The following is an 8026-nucleotide window of genomic DNA, read 5'->3' as shown; positions in this document are numbered from 1 at the left end:
AGGGAGCCCCAGACCAGAATATCCCATAGCTCAGTGGTTAAAGCCTACTCCGCAGGGTGAGAGACCCCCTGTTCAAATCCTTTCATCCCCTTCAGTGAGGGGCGACTGAACCTGAGTTTCCCACATCCAAGGCAGGTGCTCTGACCAGTGCTAGCTTTAAAGTGTAACCCTTCTGCCAGACCGCGTCAGCAGCAGCAAGGGCCGGGTTCTATATCTAGGGGTCCCTCTCAATGATACAACACCAAACTGGCTCGAGCCCCCACCCAGTCACCTGGGAAATCACACACTATCCCCTGGGTACCCTCCAAAGGGCAATATTTCCCCTCTCGCAAGCACAGAGTCTGAGTGTAGAAAGAAACCTTTTAATAGCAAAACAGAGATAACACCGCACTGGTTTGGGAAACTGTGCGAACAGAGTTCATGAACTCAATGGGCCCAAACCCATCCCAGAGTACAGAGCGTGTCCTTCGCCTCTCCCTTCCTTCTTGCCCCTGTACTGACCTTCGTAGTTGCAATATCCACCTCTCAGGTGTGGCTCCACCCCGTATGCCGCACCGGTCCAACACAGGCTTGTCCAGGCCCCCTCTGCTGCTGTCTCCTATCGCCTGTGGGCCTCACTGAGTCCCCCACCGCTGGCAACGACCACACCAATCTCCCACCGACTGCTGGCACCAACCGCGCCTGGTTCCGCCGACCGCTGGCTGCCCTGGGCTGGCACCGACTGTGCCGGCTCCTCCGCCAACTGCTGACCGCCCTGGGCTGGCACCGACTGTGCCGGCCCCCCTGTTGACTGGGCTGGCACCGACTGTGCTAGCCTCCCCCCAGAGTTGCCTGTTCCCCCTCAGCTCTGTTAGTGGTCAGGCAAAGTTTTCCAGATCCTCTATCTGGTTTAGCTCTTAGTGATTTCAGCTCCTAATGATTTCAACTCCTAGCGATTTCAGCTTATAGGTAAACCTTCTGCTATCATACAGGAAACGTCCCTGCTTTCAAGAAACACAAGACTCCAAGGTGAGTCATTAAGTCTACCTTCTAACAATGGGAGGCAAGAATCACTCCCTGCCACGCAGGGGAGGGGCAGCCTTTTCACTTGACCCCAACAATCCCAATAGGAGACTTCTCCACCTTTTCCAGGCTGGAAACATTGGCCTGCCACCCTTGGGGAGCTCTGTCTAGTTTGGGGTGAAGTGTTCTATCATAACAGACTAAGCACAGTTTTGCTGACATCTGTTCATACAATTGAAGGACAACATTTCATTACCCCAGCAGTTAACACAAAAGTGGTTTGTAACCCAAACCCAGCCCTGCTAACCATTTCCCATTATGCTCCGCACCTAGGTAAATTATGCTAAGTACTTAATTGTACTCATGCAGATACAAAGCCCATGCAAATAATGTGCCCCCCTTTACTCCAACACTCAGACCTTGCTTACAAAAGTTATAAGGCAGACAGTAACAGCAGCACTGCCTCCTCTTCCTCTCCCTCAGGTTTGTGTGGTGCACCTGCCTCAGTCATTCTCCCAAGAAACCACTTAGGCACCTTACTCCAGGAGAGGGGTTCCCAGCTGTGGATTGCTAGCAAAGGTAAGTGCCTTCCTGCAGCCTGGATTTAGGCACCTAACTCCATGAGAGGGGAGTGGCTTAAGATACACCCCACTCCTGGGGTATCTCCCCTTGGCTAATTTAGACAGCTCCCCACCTAGCGTGCTGGCTTTGTGAATCCCATCCTAAGGGGCCTGCCTCTCTCCACTCAGGCCTTGCGGATCGCAGTGTTGTTTCTGTAATTTTCTAAGTGCCTAAAAGTTAGGCTTCACTCTGTGTCGCAACAACCATGTCCATTTGTGGATCCAGGCTTAAGTCACTTTTGAAAAGGGGGCTTAGGTACTTTTGAGAATCTTATCCAACAGCTGTCTTGGAAAAGAAAAGAACAATAAACACTGTCAGACTTTTCTCTCCATTTTCATAGTATGAAAATTACATCACATTGTCAACAGATTAGCAAGGAAGAAATAAGTGAAAGGTCACTGCTTCATGCCCTGTGTACTTGAAGCTCTTCTCAAAATAGCTCTTGAAAATGCTTCTTCATGCAGAGACATTTCAATTACAAGCTCAGCAAACTATATTTAGAGGATTACTTTCCAATTCTTTATTTCAAATTAAAACTAATTCCTACATTACATTTTGCTTACTAGTTAGATAGTTAATGCAAAACTTACTGTCTCTTGACTCTTTCAGATAACTGAACTGAATACAAGGAGTAGAAGGTATGAAATGGTATGAGTACGGAAGTACTTGCTTACAACATTCAATCAGAAACATCAAAACTTAGATAGCAATTTTTCCACAATACAAGCACATATTTTAATGGTCCATATGAGCTACCACTATTAGTATTTCCTTTATCATGTTCAGGTTTCAGTATCAAGTCTTCCTGTTGTTTAATAATCTGATTATCAGTATTGAAGTTATGCCCTTAAAGCTTCAGGTCTCAATTCAAGTAGACCCCTGAATTTTTAAATGATGACCTTTGATGGCAAATCTACATGATTTCAAATATATCTACTGCTATAATCAGATTGTTTGGGAGAGATCTGAATCAGAATTGTAAGAAAGAAAGAAAGAAAGAAAGAAAGGCCTAATTAGATGTAGTGCCAAAGGGGTACTTCTTTTGCCTGCACATACTAAACCTCGGAATATATCATTTACATTAAAAAATTATTCATTACATAGAAACTGACAGCATACTCCAATGGTTAATGCCATAGCCTGGGTGTCAGGAGACCTAGATTCAATTCCACCATTGCATTGCTGCTCGACAGTGGACAAGTTACTTTTGCGCCTCATAAAATGGGGATATATTTTTCTCTAAGTAAGATGATTTAAGATCTATGGCTGAAAATAATCACTATTTAAGTGACAAGGGTTATTGAATTACTAAAAAGATTTTTTTCGTTTGTTATCCAAAATTAAGATGTTTTCATATTTTCACTTTGCAGATCTACTAAAACAGATCTAAAGAATATGGCTATTTAAACAGTTAAGGTGTTTTCATTTTGGTGGTTTTGTATTTTTGTTTGAAAGGAGAGCGAATTCCTAGCTCTCCAATTAAATCTCTTGTGTAGCTGTTGGATTTGTACAGCAATACATTTACAGCATATGCTTCTGAAAAAGTATGTGGCTTAAGCAACATCTAGTGGTTAATACTGAACAAGCAGCTAGTCACATTCATTTTTAAAATTCAGTGTTTAGATAATAAGGGCAAGGATTTGGGTAAATTCCACACTATGCTTTCTGTAATCAATATTTAAAGGAGAGTTTGCTAGAAAAACAAAGCTACATGTGTACATGCACTCACTGTCATGCTGTCTGGAGTGGCTCACAACTGTGAGTGCCTACTTCAGACCAGCTTGTCAAAAACAGGGCAGACCCAAACTGGTGGGCCAGTATGTTCTATTATTAGATTCCACCAACCCAGTAGCAAATGTGAACTCCCAAAGTACTACAAAAGACTTACAATAGAGTCACAGACCATCCCCTTAGCACTCCAGTCTATCCTGCCACCCAGGCAAGCTGGACTCTGTGATAAATGGTCACTAACACCAAAAAATCACAATATTCAGGTTATACCCTGTCCCAAGAGACCAGTTACTCACCCTGTCGCTTTGCATCCTAGATTTCACACCAAAGACAATATTGGTAGCCAATTCTATAGTAAACTAACTAAAGGTTTATTAGCTAAGAAAAAGGAATGAGATTTATTAAGAGGTTAAAGCAGGTAAATATATACATACAGGTGAGTCACTGTCTATAATTTCAAAAGGTAGCAGAGATGTAGTAATCTGCCAGTTTTCCAAAAGTCTTTTAGGGCTACCTGAGTAACTCTGGGTATCTCCATCTTCTTGTTCGGTTATTCTGCCCTGTTAGAATCCAAGCAGACCTGAGAGGAAGTTTTTTTTCCTTGTGTCCATACTTACAGCTTCTTCTCACAGAAAAACAAGTTGACAGTTCAGGTACTCACGTGGCCTCTTTGATGATGGAGAGAGGGGAATGCATTTACTGATGCCTATGCCTTGGACAGTGTCATATTCACTATCGTCAGTACAAGATGGCTGAAAAGGTGCAACAAGTTATATTAACAGTCACACTCCGCAAACAAGAGCAGTTCGTCACCTGAAGGAACAAGATTTCTTTAACCAAAAACTGCAAGGGAAATTCCTTTATTTATATTGGTTAAGTCATTCCCTCTTACAACCAGCATTTCCAGAAGAAAGCTCCTTACACAGGAAATGGTCACATCTTCCCCAACAGAGGGTTTGAGTGAGCACATTCTCGCTGGTTTTATGGATATCACTATTTCACCCCTAACAAAAGCAAAAGTGTTGGGAGACACTATGCTATCTAAATTAAGGATTCTACTATTGCTACTACGGATTTATCTGACCCAGTGGTGTGGTGGTGAAGTTTTTTAAAAGTTTCTCTACTATGGACAGGCCTTATTATGTGGTCCCTTCTTGGCAGACCTTTATCTCCACTAGAAAGCTATACCTCTTTAACTATATGGTATAATTAAGTGACACAACTCCCTAGATACGGTTGTACTGATACAACTATGCTTGTAGTGATATAAACTTATCCCGTACAAGAAGGATATAACTAATTCACAAAGAAAATCACACCCCTAAGCAAAACAGCTGTATTGGTAAAACTTTAAAGAGAAGACTAGGCCTAAATGTGGCAGAGTGGAAGAGGATCAGGAACTGGAGAAATTTAATTCTAGCCTTTTTTGTGGTAGTGTGAAGTTTTGAGTGCATAAATGGAAGAGGGGAAATCTATAGATGCTGTGACATGTTAAATTTATGCAAGTACTTGCCTGAGATAGCTTATCTCAAACTGCTAAACCAAGTTCACCAAGCATAGCTTGCTTTAGATCGTCACAAGACCTTAGAATCATAGAATCATAGAATATTAGAGTTGGAAGGGACCTCAGAGGTCCTCATCTAGTCCAACCCCCTGCTCAAAGCAGGACTAACCTCAGCTATATCATCCCAGCCAGGGCTTTGTCAAGCCTCATCTTAAAAACCTCTAAGGATGGAGATTCCACCACCTCCGTAGGTAAACCATTCTAGTGCTTCACCACCCTCCTAGTGAAAAACTTTTTCCTAATGTCCAACCTAGACCTACCCCACTGCAACTTGAGACCGTTGCTCCTTGTTCTGTCATCTGCCACCACTGAGAACAGCCTAGCCTCATCCTCCCTGGAACCCCCTTTCAGGTAGTTAAAAGCTGCTATCAAATCCCCCCTCATTCTTCTCTTTTGCAAACTAAACAAGCCCAGTTTCCTTAGCCTCTCCTCATAAGTCATGTGCTCCAGCCCCCTAATCATTTTTGTTGCCCTCCACTGTACTCTCTCCAACTTGTCTACATCCTTTTTGTAGTGGGGGGCCCAAAACTGGACACAATACTCCAAATGCGGCCTCACCAATGCCAAATAGAGGGGAATAATCACTTCCCATGACCTGCTGGCAATGCTCCTCCTAATGCAACCCAATATGCTATTATCCTTCTTGACAACCAGGGCACACTGCTGACTCATATCCAGCTTTTTATCCACTGTTACCCCCAGGTCCTTTTCTGCAGAACTGCTGCCTAGCTCGTCGGTCCCCAGTCTGTAACTGTGCATGGGATTCTTCCTTCCTAAGTGGAGGACTCTGCACATTTCTTTGTTGAACTTCATCAGATTTCTTTTGGCCCAATCCTCCACTTTGTTTAGGTCCTTCTGTATCTTATCTACCTTCCAGGGTATCTACCACTCCCCCCAGCTTAGTGTCATCCGCAAACTTGCTGAGGATGCAATCTACCCCATATTCCAGATCATTAATGAAGATGTTGAACAAAACCAGCCCCAGGACCGACCCCTGGGGCACTCCGCTTGTGACCGGTTGCCAGCTAGACATGGAGCCATTGGTCACTAGTCGTTGAGCCCTATGCTCTAGCTAGTTCTCTATCCATTTTATAGTCCATTCATCCAACCCATACTTCTTTAACTTGCTGATAAGAATACTGTGAGAGACAGTATCAAAAGCTTTGCTAAAGTCAAGGTATATCACATCCACCGCCTTCCCTACATCCACAGAGCCAGTCACCTCATCATAGAAAGCAATCAGGTTGGTCAGGCATGACTTTCCCTTGGTGAATCCGTGTTGACTGTTCCTGATCACCTTCCTCTCTTCCAAGTGCCTTAAAATGGATTCCTTAAGGACCTGCTCCATGATTAGGACAAGCCATGTTGCAACATAACTGATTCAGGGATGAATTGGCTATGTACAAAATTCCTCATTGAAACAATGGGAAAAGGAATACTTTCCCCACCTTTGCAGAATTCAAAAACCTGCAGGATTTTTGCTGAAAATTTTAACTGGGGTAAAGACCTAGCATGGAAAATTTCAACCCCAAAAGGAACATATTTATGAGTTTTGAGCAACTGGAAAAGTGGGATTTAATGGAAGTTAAAACTCAACTTCCACTGCAAACTTTCACTAACTACAACAGCTACAGCAGGGATTTGTGTTGGTTGCTTGTGACCCATTCAGTAGTAGTGACAATCATCTCCTCCTTGGGCCATTGGGCTTCTGACCTTGTATGCACCCACCAAAGTCATTTGCTGCACACCTCTCACAGGAAACCTCTGTCCATACCTATTTGTCCAAGACTGAAAAAGGAAGAGGGTTAAGTCTTCACCTTTTCACCTTCTGTACCTCTCCTTGGAGGCTGAAGAACTTTACTCATTTGGAGTGAACTGTATGAAACACACACAACAGTTTTCTTAAAAATAGAATCAAATTTAAAATAAAAGAAACCGTTGGCGTAGTATACCTGATCCGAGTACTTTGCAAAGCTGAGAGAAAAGACGACATGTCTAGAAGCAAATTCCTACTGCAACATCCCTTTGCTAGTGACACAGCTTTGTGCAGTGGTGTCCAAAAAAGCCTAATCTCCCATCCTGTCTCAATGAAAATGGCATAGATTTCCCCCCATTTCCCAATGTATTCTGCATTTTTTTTGTTTGATCTCTGAAGCATCAGGAATAATCACAGTTAGAGATGGGTCATTGAACAGGGAGGGCCAGGCTCTGAGGTGGTCTCAAGCATTCTCTGTCAATTGCTTAGCTAGCTGGTTCTTAGACCCTGAGCATGTGAGCAACTGATCATTCTATGTGAGGTCGGGAAGGAATTTTCCCCCAGTCAAATTGGAAGTGACCTTAGTGGCTTTTCATTTTCCTCTGCAGCATAAGATGCAGGTCACTCCGCGGGATTATCTGGGATAATCACTTCTCACTTCCCTGAGATTGCAAGGGCATTGGGCACTGGTGCACCTCAGTCCCTCCTATTCTCTGCCTATGGCACACAATCTTGTGGGCTGTCAGATTTTGGTCTAATTCTGGTTGTTGGAGTTAGTGTGAGGGTGCTGGAGGCCTGTGATATACATGAGGTCAGACTAAATGATCTGGTGGTCCCCTCTAGCCTTATCATTCTATAATACAGCTAGTGTCTTATTTTAAAAGGTTTGCTGGCCAGTGCATAAGAATGCAGGTAGATAAAGTGAGGTCAAGACACCTATAAGTATGCAGAAACTCCTTTCCTGTCTCCAGTGGGGCGGTGGGATAGAGTGCTTTCTTTTCAAGTGAGCATTTATATTTTCACCATTTCTTCTGTACTTACGCACTAAGAGTTAGTTTTTTTCCCCCCCGAGATACATCTTTTGCATGATGCACATTTTTAACACAGCTTGTTCTTTAAGATAATACAAGCCACATTTAGTCTGCCAACAGCTATTAAGTAGTGGGCTCCTTTGTAGGAAAACTTAAGACAAAACACCGCATTCTCTATTATTACTTTTTATTAAGCTAGTTTTACAGACCTGTCACGCTTGAAGAACACTATAGAAAGGGACATGTATATGAAATAAGGATGAGGTAAACAACTTTTTACGCTGCTAAAGATAACAGATCTGAGAGAATTTGCATTTACAA

The sequence above is a fragment of the Emydura macquarii genome, unplaced genomic scaffold (assembly GCF_026122565.2).
Source record: "Emydura macquarii macquarii isolate MOO-44397 ecotype Brisbane River unplaced genomic scaffold, CSIRO-AGI_Emac_v2 contig_318, whole genome shotgun sequence".
NCBI lineage: Eukaryota > Metazoa > Chordata > Testudines > Chelidae > Emydura > Emydura macquarii.
This window is presented reverse-complemented; position numbering follows the sequence as displayed.